This window comes from Ambystoma mexicanum, chromosome 1q (assembly GCF_040938575.1).
Source record: "Ambystoma mexicanum isolate Mex_15411 chromosome 1q, UKY_AmexF1_1, whole genome shotgun sequence".
Taxonomy (NCBI): domain Eukaryota; kingdom Metazoa; phylum Chordata; class Amphibia; order Caudata; family Ambystomatidae; genus Ambystoma; species Ambystoma mexicanum.
In genome coordinates, this window is record NC_090922.1 from 34,971,167 (window position 1) to 34,991,175 (window position 20,009).

The 20,009-nt window shown below is 47.0% G+C and overlaps 1 protein-coding gene across 3 annotated transcripts in view; it reads right to left on the bottom strand.

The window, feature by feature from the left end:
• Positions 1 to 20,009, bottom strand: part of ADAT1 (adenosine deaminase tRNA specific 1) — a 528,266-nt gene that overhangs the window by 82,250 nt on the left and 426,007 nt on the right. The gene's annotated exons all lie outside the window — the stretch shown is intronic.

A 20,009-nucleotide genomic window follows, 5' to 3' on the forward strand; every position in this document is an offset into this window, starting at 1 on the left:
AGGGTGACCTGCTCAGGAACCACGCTGCGAGGGCTAAATTCTGTGGAGCAGGGTGGATGACCATGTCCCCCTACTGGGACAAGAGATGGGCTGGACCCGGTGGAAGGTGAATGGGTGGTCTGTCCGTGAGGCTGAGCAGCTCTGAGAACCATGGTCTCACCGGCCACCACAGAGCTATCAGAATGATCCTGAGGTGACAAGCTTCCTTTATCTTGCAGATTACCCTGTGGATCAGGGGTGTGGGAGAAAAGGCATAGGCTGTCATGCCTTCCCACCAAATCTGCAATGCGTCTCCCAGGGAGCCGGGGCCCAGCCCCTGCCAAGATGCAAACAGATGCCATTTCCTATGCTTCCAGGAGGCAACCAGATACACCTGAGGGAACCCCCATCTGCTGAAGACCTCTATGAGCACCTGGTCGTTCAATTGCCATTTCGTAATTGACCACACCCAGTCTGCTGAACCTGTCCACTTCCAAGTTGGCTTCCCCGTGAGGTGGACGGCCGAGAGGTAGATGTTGTTCTCCAGGGCCCATTCCCGCTAGGGTGCACAGTGGAGGGGACCTGGTGCCCCCCTGCTTGTTGACATAGTACATTCTGGTGGAGTTGTCTGTCCGGATAAGGATGGACTTGCCCCCAATGAGCGGAAAGAAAGCTCAGAGCTAGCCAGAGGGCCCTGAGTTCCAGCCAGTTGATGTGCGACTAGTGCTCCTGCCGGGCCCAGACTCCATGGATGCTGTGGCTGTCCAGAGTGGCTCCCCAGCCTTCCAGGGAGAAGTCTGTAGTGATGGTGACCTGCAGAGACGGCTGCTGGAAGGGCCTGCCCGTCCGCAGGTTGCAGTCCTTGGACCACCACATGAGGTCCGAGTGGAGAGGAGGTATGCTGATAAACTCCTCTTGGGAGCCCCTCTCCTGATTCCAAGAGGCTGCGAAGTGCAGCTGTATCCTCCTCATCCTGAGTCTCGTGTTTGGCATGGCCAGAAGGAAAGCCGCCATGACAGCCAGTAAGTGTTGGTACCACCAGACCGAGGTCACTGCTCTGGTAAGGAAGTGCGTAGTGGCCCTCTTGATGGCCACAATCTTGTCCTCCGTGGGAAAGACATTTTCAGAGCTTGTATCCCAGATGAGGCCCAGGAAGGTGAGGCTCTGCGTGGGCTGCAGCTGAGACTTCTTGAGGGCGATGTTAACCCCAGTTCGTGGAGTGTGTTCATAAGTGAGGAGGAAGGGTGGATAACTGCCTCCGGAGATCTCGCCCTGGTGAGTCAGTCGTCCAGGTACGGGTAAACGCGATGGCCCTGGGCCCTGAGGAAGCCTGCCACCACATTCATGAGTCTGGTAAATACCCTGGGGGCTGAGTGGAGGCCAAAGGGTAGCACCTTGTACTTGAAATGTCAGCCCGTGATCCTGAAGCGAAGGAAAGAGCAATGTGGTTTCCAAATCCGGACGTGTAGATTTGTGTCCTTCAGATCCAGAGAGCACATTCAATCCCCCTTGTCTATTGTCTCCGCAATGAGTGCTGGCATAACCATCTTACATTTCTGAAGAGGGAGGGAGAGGTTGAGGGATCTTGGTCCAACACAACTCTCAGGCCAGCCTGGTTCTTCTTTTGTATGGCGAAAATCCTGGAATAAAAGCCCAATCCTCTCTGGGAGGCTGGGATTCCTTCCACGGCCTGGCTCTCGACAAGTGACCAGATCTCCGCCAACAGAGCCGCCGTCCAAATCTGTGGGAGTGGAGCAGAGGAAAGAGGAGGCGAAGGGACCGGTAGGCAGTACCCTGAGGATACTACAGATGGGATCCAGGGGTCCACAAAGTTCTGGCGCCAAAATTGCATGTGGAAGGCAAGCCTGCCCCACATGTGGATCCGAAGGGACGTGTCATGCTTTCTTTCCCACTGAGGCTGCTGCTGAGGAGGTGGACTGGAAGAAGCCCTTTCTCTCCCCCCCGCTTTTTGTTGCTTACGCCGGTGCTGAGTGGGTGAGCAGCCCGGTTGTGTCGACCTCAGTTCCTGGAAGCCCCGGAACCCGCCGAACGACCGCCCCGTCGGAGCGTTGCTGTGACTGGGTGTACGCCCCGGGTGTGGCCTTCGTCAGGATAAAGACTTGGCAGTTTGCGAGCTGTTCTACTATTTTATCTAATTCCTCGTTGGTAGTAGAGTGAAAGAAGTCGCTACCCTCGAACGGACCCCCAGCGTTTCAGAGCAGGAAAAAAAAAAGTCAAACTAAATGGCCGTCGGGAAAGGGAAAATGGAGTTTGTTTTCCCTTACCGTGGCGGCCATCGGGAGCAGATGCGCTGGGGACAGAAGTGTTCCCAACACGTTCTCTCACGAAAAAGGAGAAAAAAGAAGGTAAGTGGGGTTGGGAGGGCGGGGCGGGGATTGTTTGCAGGGGGGGAGAAAGAAAACACTACCTGAATCCCTGGTGGGGGAGGATGGCAGCCTCCAGCCCTGTGGAGGATCAGAGATGGGATTGCCTTGTTTTGAGCCTCCTCATTGGCTGAGGGGCTTCCACGCCCCCTGCCGGGGATGAAGATTCAAGGGATTCTGCGTGGGGTATGGACCGGGCGAGAGCCAATCAGATTGCGTCTATCAATCTGACTGTCTGGGTACTAATATCCAAAAAAGCTACGTAGGTTTTAGGCTTCATCAACGGGGTGGGATTTGAGCCATTGTGGTAGGCCAAGCAAAAGGGACATTGGAGGGAATGCTCATACCTATGTGGATGATTGAAACACAAGTGGTTGACAATCATCTAAGCTTGTGCCGAAACATGGTGCTGCGCAATGATGTCACCAGCTTCTGCAGTTTAAAGGCTATTTGCATACAATGTACACAAGTTGCATTTGGAAGTGAATGGCTGTACAATGTCTACCGGGCCTAGAGACACAAGCTACTCCTCACTGATGACGCCCAACAAGGCTGAAACATGCTTGTGGTCTCGTGCAGAAGGGATGTGACCTAGCAGTTCGGCCTGATTTGCATATGGTTTTTCCCCTCTGTAATTGCTTGGCAGGCTGAAAAATGATGGTCTGGAGGGTTTCCCAGAGCTGTGTCCGTGGTTATGATTAATTCAAAACCTTCCAGCCATCCCCTTTTTGTTTTGCTAAAGTCACCTCGAGTGGGATGGGTATGCCCAGAAGTGGCTCCCGAGTCTGCCAGGCCTAGAGACCCAAGCTACTCCTCACTGATGACGCCCAACAAGGCTTAAACATGTCTGGGGATGCTTGTGGTCTTGTGCAGAAGGGATGTGACCTAGCAGGACCAAGCCTGATTTGCATATGGTTTTTCCCCTTCTGTAATGTCTTGGCAGGCTGATAAATGATGGTATGGGGGGTTGCCCAGAGCTGTGCCCGTGGTTATGATTAATTCAAAACCTTCAAGCCATCACCTTTTTGTTTTTGTATTTTTTGCTTTGCTTTTGTTGGTGGGGGTCATGTAGAAATGAAAAGGGCACAGCAAGAAGCCCGAAACACTCTTTCAAAAATAAGAAAAACCTCTAAGTGGAAAGAGCCCGATTTTACCAGAGAAACTCTTTACAGCAGTAAAGAAGAGATCCATTTCAAGACCACTACGTGAATATCCAGAAGATGTTGCAGCATTTGTAACGAAATGTGATGGTTGACTGAGTCAAACTCACAGACAGTTTGAAAAGAAAAGGATTGCTGGACTGTTTTCATCTGCAGTGGTCAGGGAAGACGTGAGGTGGGCGCAACACTGATAATCGCCATGAAGCAGGTTCTCACTTTTAATTTATTTCAGCATTCCAATGACAGTAAGTTTTTCAAGTATCGCTCCTATGAAGGGTTTGTTAGTAATTGGGGGGAAGTTGAAGAGCACAATGGGGTACTCAGTGAAAAAAAAATGAGACTGTTAATAAGTCAGAATATGAGTTAGATGAAGTTGAAATAAAACACCCCCAGCTGTACTTATGAACTCTAATAAAAGACACGCATATGCATGTGGAACTTTAAATAGGGTGCCACTCCAGAGCAAATATGTCTTGTACAAACGTGTATGCGCTACTTACAAACGTATCACAGCACACAACTTACTTCTATTATTGAAATAACAAATGCAGGCTGCCCACAGATGCAAGCTGTTCTAATGTTGCGTCAGTCAACAGCTGGAATGCCTACAGTCAGCAAGGGCAGGGCGGAAATAAAAACAATGGCGAAATTACTTGTAAATGACAGGAAGAGAAGCATATGACCACTGACAAGGAACAGAACATGGAGATAAGGCCAGTGATTGTGAAATAAGTAAATGTACAAAGACTAACGATGAAGCATGAGTGGATAATAGGGTATAGTGGAGCCACGACGCAGAGAGCGAATGATGGTGCCATTCATAAACAGCACAACATGAAGACCCACTTGTTCCATCCAGCATATGGTTCCTAATGTCCCCTATTCACTAAACCCTCCATCCATCTGTTCCTGCTCCATTTTCGTCCTGCAGAATAGCACCATGAAGATTTCACGCAATGGCTTTCAGCGGTACACAAAGAAAATGTTGAAAACCACAGTGACTACTGTATTCTTAGTCCATAGTCTCATTTTCTCCATACTTATGGGTGTCCATCCCATTGGGACCAGAACGGCACATTTGCACGGAACAACAATTCTAACAAAGTTGAATTTGGGGGCTAAGCTCACACACAAATGGTATGTGGTCTTGGCACAAGTTGGCTCTGCCCACAGGTGACACCAGTCAGTCCCTGTTTACATCTGTGTTAGATGGGCTAACTACTCATTTTAGGGGGCTATAGGGAGGAACTAGGAGTACACTAGTCTCTACGGTGAGTCACATTTTCTTACTCCTAGGTCATGCCCCCTTTCTTCCATGCTTATGAGAGAATAATGTAGGGGAGGCATGGTATCACAAGTATGACACTGACACAATGGGTACAATTTGTAAAACCTTTATTGAAATTGTTGGGGTTGGAGAAACTCCTATTTTGCCCTATAACTAAGAAGGGAGAAGTCTTGACCATCAAATAATAAATAACACAGTCATAGTGGAGTCTGTCAAATCAAAATGGCATATGCTAACAAAACGTAATGCCTGCCCTCTCTCTTGTACAAAAAGTGTAAAAAAAGGAAAAATGTATGCAAAAGGAAAAATCAGTATTCAAATGAATAAATGTGGCTGAACCAGCTCTCCTCCCCACGTTAAGACCTCACGGAGTAAGGCGGTCCCTCTAGGCAGGATGACACACACTGTCTCTGTTTCCAACACAATAAACCATTCAAAATTGTGGATCGAGGCTCGCCCGCCCGCCCGCCCTTCCACGTTATATTCTCTTTTCCTGTTTTGCATAATAATGTTTCAACCAAAAACTTCACAAAGGTCTCCCCCTATCGGTCTCAGACCTTTCACCATACAGTTCACGTAGATCCCCTCTGTCAAGCTCAGACCTCTTGCGACAAAGTTCAACACAAACTTGCAAGGGGCCTCTCTTCTCCAAGCTTATTATACTTTGGTCTCCCTCTGTCAGACTCAGACCCCTTTTGGATGTAGCAGACTTTGGAAGGCGCGTGGCTTTCTTTATAGACCACTGCAGGACCACTTTGACTCAAAGTTCATAGTTTAACTTTCACTTTCCCCTTCTCTAGGAGATGACTCCTTTATTTCACTTTTGCTGTTCATTCGCTTTATCCCTTCAAAAAATGTACCTTTCACTGAGACTTTTCCAGTGGACTACTTCCTTTTGCCGGACCACCCCGTTACTTAGGATGACTGATTCTGCCACTGTCTTTTACTTCCAAGTTCATTCACAGGTCTGCCTTTCCTCACGTCTCATCCACACGCCTGCAGCCTTCACTTGGAATATAATGTTGCTATTTCAAAGTTTAACACACACTGGTCTCTCAGGTCGCTTGCCAACTCATCTTCTGTGCGCGTCTCTTTCTTGGTTTTGCAATATTCAATTCAAGAGTCAAAGTTAGTACCACAGGTTTGGCCTCGCCTCCCCAACTCTGCCATTCACCCAGGAGGGTCGCTGGCGTCCTTGAAACATAATGCAGTCTTCACTTGTGGGATCTGGCCTTTTCCATGGCCTGTTCGAGGCAAAGACCTCTGATAGGGAACTCTTGCAGTTTTTGACCCGCTGCTCTTGCCCCTTCATCCGTCGCTCTGTTCCATTAGGTTTGCCTTTGGCCCAGAAGTTCTGCTCGTACTCCGCCTTGCTCAATGTGTGTCTTTCAGTTCTGCCTTTTATTCGTGTGAGGAGAGCTGATTGGTATCAGGTGTATGCAGTTAGAGTCAAATGCCTGACTTTGCCTGACCTGATTAGTGGGACATGTCCATTACAATGTGTGAACGTTAATGTTGTAACTCTCAGTCACCCTCTTCCTCGGCCCAGTGTTTGTGTAAAAAGGGGATGGGGGAGTTGGGGTCTCAGTGAATCCTAAAAAATAGGATGGATTGGATAAACAAAATAGGGGGAATAGCGCGTCTCACCATCGGCTGCCTCACCCCTACTCCCCGAAGACCCTTCAGCCAGGTGATCCTCCCGCACTGGTCCACCTCCAGCATCTGGATCCAAAGGCGTTGCCCGTGCCCTGGCCACCTGAGAGAGAGATCCCCCGGGACTAGCGGTCGAGACGCCCTCTGGTTTCTCACAATAAGTACTACTCTCCCTGGGAGGGGAGAACCATCTAAGCAAAGAGGTTCTGAATGACAACTTGGCTAAAGGTGGCATCTGCTCTAGAATGTTCATGCAATCATGCCAGAAAAACACTGATGGTGGAGGACCAGGCATCCCTATTGCTGTCACTTTGGGTCATACTGCCCCAGCCAATGACCTCCGCCCTCCTAAACTCCACCCTTGGTGGCCATCTTCAGATTTGGTTGCGCACGTAAAGTGGCAGTAGGAACCAAGAAGAGCCAGGAGGGAAAGGAGGGAGGGTCCACATGTGAATCCATGTAAGACCCATGCTGGAGAACAAGAGTTACAAATCACTTATTCCTTCTTCGGCATGGGTTCTTAAATGGATTCACATGCTCATGAATATGATTACACAGCAATACACTTACACAACAGGAGATGACAGACTCAAAAAAAGAAATACACTTACCCCTGGAACAGATTCATCTCATGCAAACAGGTTGCGAAGCACTGCTTGTCCGACACAAGACTCCTCCCTGGCATCCCTGTGGACACAGTAGAATCTCATGAAGGTGTGGGTAGACCTGCACATAGTCGCCCTGCAGATATCCAGCAGGGGCACACCAGAGAGTAACACTGTCGCTGATGCGCTGGCTCTGGTGGAGTGGACTCTCGGCTGGCCTGGCAACGGTCTGTTTGGCCAGCTGATGGCAAAGCATTATACAAATGGAGAGCCACCTGGAGGCGGAAGCCTTGGACAAGGCCTTCCCGTGCCCCAAAGATCCAAAATTTATGAAAGGTCAAGAAGTCTTTTGAAAGCCATTGTGTAGCGCGAGCTACACTGCAATATCAACATTGGCGGGAGAGCGCGGCAAAGAGGGGGGACGCAAAAGGGAAATTTGGAACGGAATCTAATTGGATCCTTATACTTCAGGGAAAATTCAAGGTGTAAACATTGTAGAACATGTCTGAACGGAGCCGCTATACTATTTGGAAAAGAGAGCTGGGGAGAATTAGTAATGAACCTCAGCTTACAAATAGAGCTAGATGTACTAGCTGTAGGCAAAAAAACATTAACAAAGATGCAGGAAGTTTTAGCCAGACGTCTTTTTAAACACAGATCTTAAATGCTTAAACAATCATGTATGATGATGGTATACCACCAATCTACATGATGGGGACCCAGAATATGGGCATGTTAGCTACCTGGATGCCAGGGTTCTATAGTATTAAGCCCTCTGTCAATGTTTTTAAATTGAAAATCCATAATTGCTCTTTATAAGCTAGATTTGTAGCAAGCTGTGTCGAATTTTGGCCAAATACCTTTTCTACACGAAACCATTCCATCTGGTCTGCTTTGTGGCCCATTTCCACATAGTGGATGACCATCGGAGCATTTAAGTTCCGTGTTTTTATCTTTGAGCGATGCTCATTGATACGGGTGCTTACTTCCCGAGCGGTTTTCCCTATGTACATTTTTTTACAAGGACAAATAATTGCATAAATTACATTTTTACTTTTACATGTAGTAAAAGTACGAAGATCCCAATTTTTATTTAGCATGAAAAAATAAGTAGTCTTTTTAGAAAATTTGCACGCTACACAAGTGGTGCATGGAAAATGGCCGATAACTGGATTTTGATTGAAATCCCGAACATTAGATGGTTTCAAATGACTTCTGCTGGCCCGAGTAATTTGTTGTTTTAGATTCTTACTCTTTTTGAATGCAAAAAGAGGTTTTTGCAGTGTAGTGCCAGATACATTTAGGATGCGCCAGTTTTTTAATATAATGTCTTTAATGGTTTCACTGTGTTGGCAAAAAGTTGATACACAAACTAGTTCCTCTTTTTTCTTGACTTGGGTTTTGGGTTGCAATAATGCCTCTCGATTTGTAAAACGAGCTCTTTTTCTAGATTGCTTTATAAGCCTTCTTGGATAACCCCGCTCCAAAAGTCTTTTCTCTAAGATCAAAGCATGTTTAGTAAAGTTATTGATGTCTGTACAGTTACGACGAAGCCGCAAAAACATACCATACGGTAAGTTCCGCAAGAGACTAGCCGGGTGTTGGCTCTCATATTTTAGAGTAGTATTTCTTTCTGTTGCCTTTCTGTGTAATTCCGTATGGAGGAACCCCCCTTCGGAAAAGATGGACAAATCCAGATGTGTGTGGGTAGACCTGCACATAGTCGCCCTGCAGATATCCAGCAGGGGCACACCAGAGAGTAACACTGTCGCTGATGCGCTGGCTCTGGTGGAGTGGACTCTCGGCTGGCCTGGCAACGGTCTGTTTGGCCAGCTGATAGCAATGCATGATACAAATGGAGAGCCACCTGGAGGCGGAAGCCTTGGACAAGGCCTTCCCATGCCCCAAAGATCCAAAATTTATGAAAGGTCAAGAAGTCTTTTGAAAGCCATTTGTGAGTGCAACATAGAACTTCAAAGCACATGCATAATCCAGTGAATGCAAAGATCTTTCAGCAGATGAAGAAAGGTTTGCAAAGAAAACTGGCAAAACCAAAGGCTTGTTTAAATGAAAGTCTGATGGGACCTTTGGCATAAAGGAAGGATAATTTCTCAGAACCACTTTAGCTGAGTGGAACGGCAAATACGGAGGCTTACGTGAGAGAGCCTGTTTCCACAAACTGCCTGACAGAGGTGCTAGCCACCAGGAAGGCGATCTTCCAAGAAAGAAACTTCAGGGAGGCCCGATGCATAGGTTCAAACGTGTGGTTTAGGCAGCACCATATTTGGTTCCCACACCAGGAAAGGATCCTAACCCAGAGGCAACATCCTGAAGAGGCCCTTGACGAATCCCTTAACAAGCCTGTGCGACCACACGGGGCGCTTGCCCGGAGCACAGGTGTACAGTTGTACCGGAATATAGCAGCCCGGTGTGCCTTTATTTTAAATGAAATGTTTTCATTTTCATTTTACATTTATAGCAGTGCACAAAGCCCTGGGGCATCTAGGCACTAGTTACAATAAGTGCAGTGGCATAGTCCACAAGGTGCAGGACCAGGCAAAGGGTTACAAACAAAGTATATTTAAAAAACACACTCAGTAAGGCCTTGCCTCGTGGTATGGGGGGCTAATACAGGTATGTATTTGTATTTAATTTATTTGTATTGTGCACCACGGGCATCTGGGCGCATTTCCTGGGGTGGGGTAACTGGGGAGGTACATAGAAAGGCAGTGACTTTACAATAATATTGATATACAATAGTGAGCAACAAATTTACAATTATTTACAGAAGCAATATATCATATTTAGAGAGACATAATAATACAAAAGAAGGCACAGCTAGTAACATATAGTGGTGTACAACATGCAGTGGACAGGCGAAGAAAATGAAGGGACAGCAGGCTATGTAAGGGATGTAGTATGGTCCTGCCTAATGAGCCAGGATTTCACTTTATTCTTAAATTCCAAAAATGAGGGTTCGGCTCTCAATGTAGAGGGTAGTGTGTTCCAGAGTTTAGCGGCGAGGACTGGGAAGCTGGAACCCCCTGCTTTCTGGAGCTTGAATCTAGGTATTACCAGTAAGTGGTTTTGTGCAGATCTTAATGGTCTGTTAGGAATGTGGGTCGTGAAGTGGTTGGCAACATAGATGGGTGCCTGGTTGGTTTTGTATTTGTGGGTGAGTGCAAAAGTTTTGAGTGATATTCTGAAGGCGATAGGTAGCCAGTGTAGACTGCGTTGTGTACTAGAAATGTGTGATTTCCTGGAGATGTTGAGGGCTGCTTTAATAGCATTATTCTGGGTGACTTGGAACTTGTTGATGTGTCTTTGGCTGGTACCTAGATATAAGGCATTGCAGTAATCAATTTTTGCCATAACAAAGGTTCTAGCGAGGATGACGCAGTTAGGGGCAGATAGAAAAGGTCTGCATGCTGTTATAAGCTTGCAGGTGTAAACTGATGCAGATACAACAGCATTTGTTTGTCTTGTGAGTGACAGAGTGGAGTCAAGATAAATACCTAGTGTTTTCGTATCCTTGGAGACGTTAATAGTATTGCCGTCAATGATAAAGGATTTGAAGGTGGGATCAAGTTTACTGAGTCTGGTGTGTGAACCAAGGATAAGTAACTTGGTTTTCTCATCATTTAAACACAATCCATGATGTGCCATCCAAGCCTGGATGATCGAGTAAACATCATTAAGTGCTTTGGAGTCAGTAGCATGGTTGCCCGTGATGGGGATGAGTATCTGGGTGTCATCCGCATAGTTGGTGTAGGTGACACCCAGATAGTCAAGAATATCAAAAAGGGGCTTCGTAAATACATCGTAAAGTGTTGGAGAGACACAAGAGCCTTGTGGGACTCTACATGGGACTGGAGATGGTTCGGCAGACGCGGTCGGTGTAAAGAAAGGCATAGTTCTATTTGCTAAGAATGATCTGATCCAGGATGTGGCTTTGTCTGAGAAGTGGGCAGCAGTTTTAAGATGTTGGCACAGAATTTGGTGGTTGATCAAATCAAAAGCTGCCGACAAGTTGAGCAGTAGAAGTAAGGCCAATTTGCCTTTGTCTTTTAAATCCTCAATTTGTGTTTTTAAGTTAATAAGGGCGGTTTCTGTTCCATGTCTAGGACGGAAGCCCAATTGCTGGAGGCCAATAAGTTTGTTTGATTCAAGGTAAGCCTGAATTTGTAAGTAGGCTGCCCTGTTCAAGATTTTTAGGAGGAAGGGTACAGTGGTGAAAGGCCTGTAATTGGCCAGGTTACTGGGATCAAGGGTGGTTTTTTTAATTAAGGGGATAACCCATGCATCCTTGAGATTGTCAGGTACAATCCCAGATTTAAACGAAGCGTTTATGAAAGTAGTGATAAAGGGGGCAAGTTTGTGGGCTGCATCTTTAATGATAGCTGCTGGGCACCTTGACAATTGGAGGGTTTGAGCTTTTTGATTATTGTAAGCAAACATGAATGACAAAATAACTATGAGTTCACATTCTGGTAAAGCCTCGCCTCATGGTATGGGGGGCTATTTCAGGTACGTAAGCAAACATGAATGACAAAATAAGTATGAGTGCACATTCTGGCAAAGCCTCGCCTCATGGTATGGAGGGCTATTTCAGGTATGTAGGAAAACATGAATGACAAAATAAGTATGAGTGCACATTCTGCCTCATGGTACGAAGAGCTACTTCAGGTATGTATGCAAATATGAATGACAAAGTGAGCGTGAGTGCACATTCTGGCAAAGCCTCGCCTCATGGTATGGGGGCTACTTCAGGTATGCAAGCAAACATAAATGACAAAATAGGTATGAGTGCACATTCTGGCAAAGCCTAGCCGCATAGTACGGGGGCTACTTCAGGTATGTAAGCAGACATTAATGACAAAATAAGTATGAGTGCACATTCTAGCAAATCCTCGCCTCATAGTATAGGGGCCTACTTCAGGTATGTAAGCAAACGGATGACAAAGTAAGTGTGAGTGCACATTCTGGCCAAGCCTTGCCTTATGGTACATGAGGCTATTTCAGGTATGTAAGAAAACATGAATGACAAAATAAGTATGAGTGCACATTCTAGCAAAGCCTTGCCTCGTAGGTACGGGGGCTACTTCAGTGCGGGTTATTCCAGTCGGGATTCTTGCTCTAGATATATGGGCATGAGGGTCAAAAAGCAATGATTGAAGTACTAGGGGGTTTTCCTAACGAGGGATCTTACCGAATTAGCCAAGGGAAACTTCTACCCCATGGTAGATAAGATCAGGGAGGATTTCAGAAGATGGGAGCCCCTAACCCTTTCCTGGTAGGGCTGTATGACATCTATTAAAATGAAAGTCCTTCCACGATTGCTTTATCTTTGTTCTCCGCCCTTCCGTCAAGACTCCCGAAAAGTATTTTAGCGATCTGAAGGGTGTCCTTGCTAGATTTGTGTGGCAAAATAAGAGACCTATTTATTTATTTATTTGTATAGCGCACCAAACCTGTAGACATCAGCGCTGTTACAGGCATTCATAGGTTACAGTAGGAAGAATACATTGCAGGGACAAGGACCTAGAGTGAAAATCACTAATCTTACGCTCCCGCATGACCAGGGGGGGTATGGAGGGGTTTGGCTTCCCAGGGGATTCTCGAGGATGGACCCTCCTTCCCTGGAGAGCAGGTCTGGAAGAGGAGGCAGTTTGATAGCTTTAACCACTGACAGATGGAGAAGGTCTGAGTACTTGCGTGTCCCGCCCTGCTTCCTGATGTCAAACATGGTGGCAGTGTTGTCTATGAAGACTTGTACAACTTTCTCCTGGAGCTGAGGCTGAAAAGACCCGAGAGCCCAGAAGACTGCCTGTGGTTCCAGAACGTTGATGTGCAACTCCTTTTCCTCTGGGAGCCAGAGGCCTCTGGCATAGGGTTGGCCTGTGTGGGCACCCAAACCTTCCAGAGCGGCATCAGTCATGATTGTCTCCTGATATGCAGGGATCCGAAAGGGAGCACCCTGCGAAAGATGAGGGCAAATGGACCACCAGTGCAGGGCCTGACGGAATGCCCGATTGAGCCTGTGACCTGTTTCCACCTGGCATCCAGGAACTCCCAGAGTGGTCTCATCTGCAGCCTGCAGTGAGGAATCAGATGAAAACAAGAGGATAACATCCCCAAAGGGACTTAATGGATTGGACAGTTGCAATGTTGGCTGCCGACAGCCTTTTCCGACAGTGTTTCCAGACACGTGACAGTGTAGAGGCGTGAAGCAAAGAATAGTGGGTTCTGCAGCGGCACTATGCAGGATTTGGGATAATTTATGGAGAGTTCCAAAGGGGCTAGGGTCTAGATAGTGTCTGCTGTATGCTGTACTGCCAGGTCATGAGAGTGGGACCATATTAGCCAGTCGTCCAGGTATGGGTAGACTTAGACATCCTGGAAGTGAAGAAAAGCTGCCCCTGGAGCCAAGAACTTGATGAATACCCTTGGGGCCGATTTCAGGCTGAAAGGCAGTGCCTTGAATTGGTAGCATCTTCCTTGGATAACACCCCATGAAACTTCGGTATTTTGGATAAATGGTGATGTGAAAATACGCATCCTCCAAATCCAGTGACGGCAGGAAATCCCCTCTTTCAAGCTGCTCGAGCATGTGCTGCAACATGATCACCCTGAACTTCTGGGATTTCAGGAACTTGTTGAGCCTTCTTAAATCCAGGATGGGTCTCCACTGTCTGGACTTTTTCTGAACCAGAAAGTATCTGAAATATACTCTGGAGCCCTGGAGTCGTAGAGGGACATGCTATATTGCCCCTTTCCGCAACATGGCTTGGACTTCTTTTAACAGTTGGACCCCTTGCTTCTCCTGCCTTGAGACGGGAGGGATCTGAGGACATCTGCTTTAAAACTCCAAGGTGTGACCACATTGGACGATATTGAACACCCATTTGTCTGTGGAGATGTTGCACCAATTGCGTACAATTTGAGGCAGACGGCCTCCCACCGGGGTGCAAAAGTGGGTGCACTGGACCTGAGCCAGGTCGGGCTTATTTGGCTGATGATGTCCTGGCTGCTGGGGTGTGACTTTGGGCACCTTCCCTATAGGCTTGCAATCGACCTCTATGCGCCTCCTGTGTGGTGGATCGAGTGGGCTGATGGTAGGGTGGACTGAGAACCTTAGAGGTTCTGGAAGACCTTTTTCTTAGTGGAGCAAAAGGACTGTTTCCTCATCTGCAGCATGCCCAATAAACGTGCCATCTCAGTGTCCATCTTGATAGCCAGGAGCGACTCATCCAATGCCTTGCCGAAGAGGTTCTCCCCATCAAACGGTATGTCCACCACCCTAGCCTGCACATATGGGCGGAAGCGAGTGGCACTGAATCAGCCTTGGTGGCATAACGCTAATCCTTTTCCCATTTGCCAAAATCTAGAGTCTGCAACGTCTAGGGCGATGGTGATAGCATGGTCAGAGGCCACCTCACCCTTGTGGAAGATGGCTAGAGCCTCTGCCTTCTAGTCATCTGGGAGGAATTCCAAGTAAAGGGCCCAAGTAGTACCAAAGCTCTCTATCGTAACGAGAAAGAATGGCTAAGGCGTTAGCGGGCTTGATAGTGGAAGCTGCAATTGTAGTGATGCGTTTCCCAGCAGCATCTTACTTCTTTGCCTCCTGAACCAGCGATGAGTATGATGACTACATCCCTCCACAGATGCCTCTGACTTGGCATCTGTGCGCAGTCATGCCTCTGCCAGGGCCAGCAGGCCCAAAGAGCATACTCCCTCTGACAAGAGGTCGCGGTCCTTTGAGGACACATCAAGGGGAAGATACTAAAAAAGGCAAAGTCGTTGCCCGCTCTGACTTCTCTGTCGACGAGTGCCGCGCCTGCAGCTTTTCCGTCAACTGGGTCATCTATGACCACAACAATGATCCCTTCATATGAGGGCTGGCAATCGTCGACATCTTCACCGTCGACGGGTCAGACACTGTCAACCGGCAAGACTCCGTCGATGAAACATAACACTTCGTCTAACAAGTCCTCTTCTATGGCCAGACCGTCGTCAACTTCGTCCACGAAGACCCCGTCGATAACAACGTCCACCAAGCCGGCAGTACCTGGTTTTCATCCCATCGCCGGCAACGGTTCCCATCTCAACAGTGACTACGACTGCTTCTAGGGTGGCTCTGCCTCCAAGGCCTCTGCCAGCTGCAGGTGGGGCTGCGCCACTGACGCTCCACAGGGATTCCAGTCCTACTCAGCCCCTCACTGTGTCTCCGGTGAAGCCTCCCAGGGTGTCACCAGTTTTCCTGTTGGATGAGGATTTCCCAGAGGGTGTCTTTTCCGACCCAGAAGGTGGTCATGGTGACCCTGATCAGCAACCTGCTTTGCAGGATACCAACCACGTTGCCCTACAAGCCCTTGGCTTCATGTCCCCTTACTGGTGCTTACAGCTCCCAGGGGTGTGTCAATAGACATTTTGACCATTCTCCATACTTTGGTCTCAGAGATTCAACATCTTCCTCCAGTGGTTCCCTGTCCAGCGCCAGATTTAAGTTCGCCAAGCCTTTCACAGCCTCGCCAGACACCACCCCACCCAGCCCCTGCTGTTCCACGCCCTCCTGTCCTAGTGGAGCCTGATCTTACAGGCACAGATGCAAATACTGACACCAACCCGGACACGGATGGCATTCAAGGGACAGATGAGTATGATGACTACATCCCTTTGGATTCTGATCTTCTAGATGCAGACTTGCCAGCCAGAGACTCTCCTCTCGATGAGATTGTATCCTTTCAAGCCATGATCTCCCGAGCTGCAAAGCTGTTTAACCTCATCCGTGACGAGAAGAAGAAGGGTTTTCTTTTTCAACGTTGTTAGTCCTCCAGGAACTTGGGCGCTAACGATAATATAGTTGGGCGGTATTACAGCCCAAATACTGCCTAACTTGTGATGAGGCCCTATATGTCTACATACGCATAGCCCCATTTTTGAAACATCTGCTAGACTAGACTAGAAGGATGAAATTGCACTTGTGGTGGATCTAAGCAAGTCTGCTCGGCCTACTCGCCTCCACATTCTCTCTCCCCAAGAGATGGGCGTCCCTAAGAAAGATGTGATGATTGAGGGCCCACTGCCAGGTGTCCAGCTTTAGGCTGCATAGTACAGGCACCTGGTGCCTCCCTGATTGTTGATGTAATGCATGCAACTTGTGTTGTCTGTTTGGCTCAATATGACTTTGCCCACGAAGAAATGCTTTCACTGACAAAATAATGGCTCTGAGTTACAGCACATTAATATGATCCTTTTGATCTGCACAAGGCCAAATATCATGATTCAGGAAGCCTTGCAGAGTAGCACCCAACCCCATAAGGGATGAGTCTATCGTTATGACTACCGTGTGAGGCGGATCCGAGAAGGGCATGCCTTCCACCAGATTCTCCTACTCACCGCACCAGAGGACATCCGGGGGCCAAATTTCGGTAAGGGAAATGTGCAGGGTACAAGGACACTGCTAAATTAAACTAAGTGTGCGTCAGCCATCAACCTCAGGAGCTTCTGAAACCACCATGCAGAGAGGCACTTCAAACTCAAAAACAGCTTTACTGTCTCTCTGATAACCGCAGGTCTGTTTGTTATTGGGAAAACAAGAGCCCCGGTGGAGTGACACTGGAAGCCTATGAAGTAAACTGATTGATTGGGAAATAGCCAAGATTCTTTTGGTTGACTAAAAATCCCAGATTTAAGTGCAGCATACTGTAGAAACACTCAGGCTTCCTCGGTTTAGGGGGCGTGAAGCAGACAATCGTCTAAGCACTGGTGAGCTCCGATCACTGACATTAATTAAATTAAAAAAACCTTAGAACAGCAAGTGCACATCTGCCACACTCCCAGGGCTTTACCTAAGATTCAAATTTCGAGGACATTTCTTACTGTGCATTTGTTCCAGCCCCTCCCCCATAAGTATGGAGCAAAGGGAACGGGTAAATATGAAATATTTACCAGTCCCAGAGGAGAGAAGACTGGCTGTGCTACTATTTTGTGCCTAAAATGTTCCCGTACTTTTTTTCTGCACATCAGGCTTGAACAAAAACGAATTGTAAGGATCCCCATAAATGTGACACTCGTACAGACCACTGAAACAACCCCACGGGCATAAATACTTTTGACATCACACGTTGAGCATGGTGCAAGATAGCATAGAGCAAAACATATTGATGCCGACGAGCATTGCGTGCGCACTACAGGCATATCTCCTATGAACAGCACATATATAGAAAAATAACAGAGACTCCTAGGAATAACATGGATGGATATGGCGCCAAACGATGAGTACTTTATGCCTGAAGAATTCATCAGAATGGAAGAGAATAAAAGATTGAAATATGCTCTCCTACTATAGGGTCAGATCTGCCATTGAGGAAAAAGGCCTAACTTCCCGAAAGCTCAGAATGAATGCATTACAACAGACGACATTGTAGGAGACTATCTACGACGAGATATATGCAATGAAACCAACCAACAGACACACATGGAACCAAGAGTTACAGCAAGCACTGACAGAAGGTCAATGGTATGGTGATTGTAACTTAACTACGAAAATAGTGATCAGTGCTACATTATATATATTTACACACAGATTATATTGCACACCTCTCAAGACTCAAAAGAACTAAAGATAGCTTGGACAACAGAGATCAGTGCCCGAAATGTTCAGCTGCTAGTGCAGACTTTAAGCATATGACGAGTGAATGCCCAAAAACGATGCTGAAACCGAACTGCGCACACTTTGGGGTCCCCACTTCTGCCTCTGCATCACAGAGGCTGTTCCTCGGCACGCAGAGCAGATTACATTTGGAGCTCTCAGCCTGACAAAGCTGGGGACTCAGGGATATCATTTGCTAGCACGTAGAGCAGATTATACTGCAGAGTCCCCAGCTTTGCCAGGGACAAGGCGTCCCTGACAAAGATGGTGGCCCAGTGATCTAATCTGCTCTGTGCGCTCTAGTAGGCACAGCAGATTAGATCATTTGCGTTTTCCAGAATTGGATTCTGGTATTTATAGTCTCCGTCCCATGGCAATCATTCAAGAGGGCGGATTGGGGTCGCTCATAATGTCACAATTGTACACATTTTGCTTAACATATCTACATAACATATGGTTGCGTGAGTACCTTACTATGGTTTGTGTACTTGTCAAGCCATCATTATAAAGCAGAGTATTATAAGGAGGTGCAGGGGGGGCGGGGAACGACGACGATGAGTGTGCAAGTGACTTGTGAATGTTTGCTCAGGATATGGCAAGCGAGTTTGCAATCGTGGAGACTGAAGCAGTTATTTTTCCCTGATTATGGCCATGAGCTGCTTTTCATGGCACAAGAAAAGGATACATGTGGGTGTTGCTTTTTTCAGAGGGCAGGGGCAACATCACTTGGGTGTTTTTGAAGCCAGCAAGCTTGCCCGAGTGTTTGACTGCCAGGAATCCATCCAGGTAGTTACGTTGCCAGTGTTGACGCTTACCCACAAGACCACATAAATTTGTCATCAAAAATGTCTCTTATTTGGATTTTGTTTTCCAGATAATATTGCAGTATAGATTGCTGGGTTTAAAAGGTGAGGACCTTTTATACTTTGCCAGCGTAGTTATTGGAAAATCTCATCCCGCAGGTTATTTCTCTGGTGATGGGATGCCAAACTGATTTTAAAGTGGCAAAGATAACTCATGGTGGGTGCACGAATGCCATGGGAGTAATTTAAAGTGGAATTGATGTACAGTGTGGAGTCTGGAAAGAAGCAGCAGGAAAGAAATTACACAATTTTTAAACTATTATTTTTAACATTTCCTTTGAGGGGAGTTCAACTGCCAACTCTTCCCCCTCTGAACTCCGATAACTCGGAACTCCTTCCGTGCCCCAAACTCCACCCCCACCCCACCACGGATCCCCTTTACATTTTTTCCATTTCCACCACTGCTCACAAGTGAACTAGGTACCCTTGAGTCTCCCCTCTGCGTTGTGTTATCAAGAAACAGTCTCCTGATTTTATCGTTGTTTAAAACAGATATGCAACGTGTTATGCGTTACGTGAATAAAATGTGCAGTGCTGCAAAGCAAAAACGACACCTTTATTTTGCTTGTGAATCAAGCAATCCAACTGTTTTACACATTATTACATATATTCATTTAGCTTTTCTTTCACAAATTAATCACTCAACTCCAGGCTGCAGTTGTGGTGTTTCTTGAATACTTTAGATGGCACATCAGAATCTTAACAACATGAACGGAGTTCACGAAGATTTGAAATGTTTCATACGAAAATGTCACTGAAGATGACCTTGGCATTGTGACTCATTTCCAATGAATTGCTCCTGCCTGCTCAGCAGCCCTTGACTGGCACGAAAGGTGTACACATTAATTTGACCATTGCGTAAAACAAACTGCGAAAACGCTAACTGAGGGCACTACAGAAAGCTTTGATGGAGAACATCCTTAACGGCTCATACCGAAACACAACTTGCAGTCCGCAGGATCCCCTTCAGCCGACACCAGGCTAAACAGAAGGAGGGGAAAGGGGTCTAAAAAATACATGTTTAAAAGGTAATTGCTGTGATCTCTTGGTGCCAGTGTTAAGACTCTTGAAAGATCAGCAGTGAAGATAAAAGGAAGGGTACAAAAATGGGGAGGCGCGAAGGACACTTTTTATATGTTCAGGGGGACAGGCGCACCATAAGCCCACTGTTGACTGCTCTTATGACAAGGGCAAAATAAATCCATTCTAGGGCACATTAGCCTCAAAGGCTGTGAGTGACTTTTTGACTGCAAGTGTGCAATGCCTAAGGGTAAGAGGGAATGACTGATGGACGTTGGTCCTCTAGAAAGCTTCATTTGCCCTTCATACAGTGAGCCCCCCACTAACTTGTTTTCAGTTCTACCTAATCCCTCAGCCCCTTTGTGGTGAGTAATAAAGATCTTTCAATCTTATAACCCGAGAT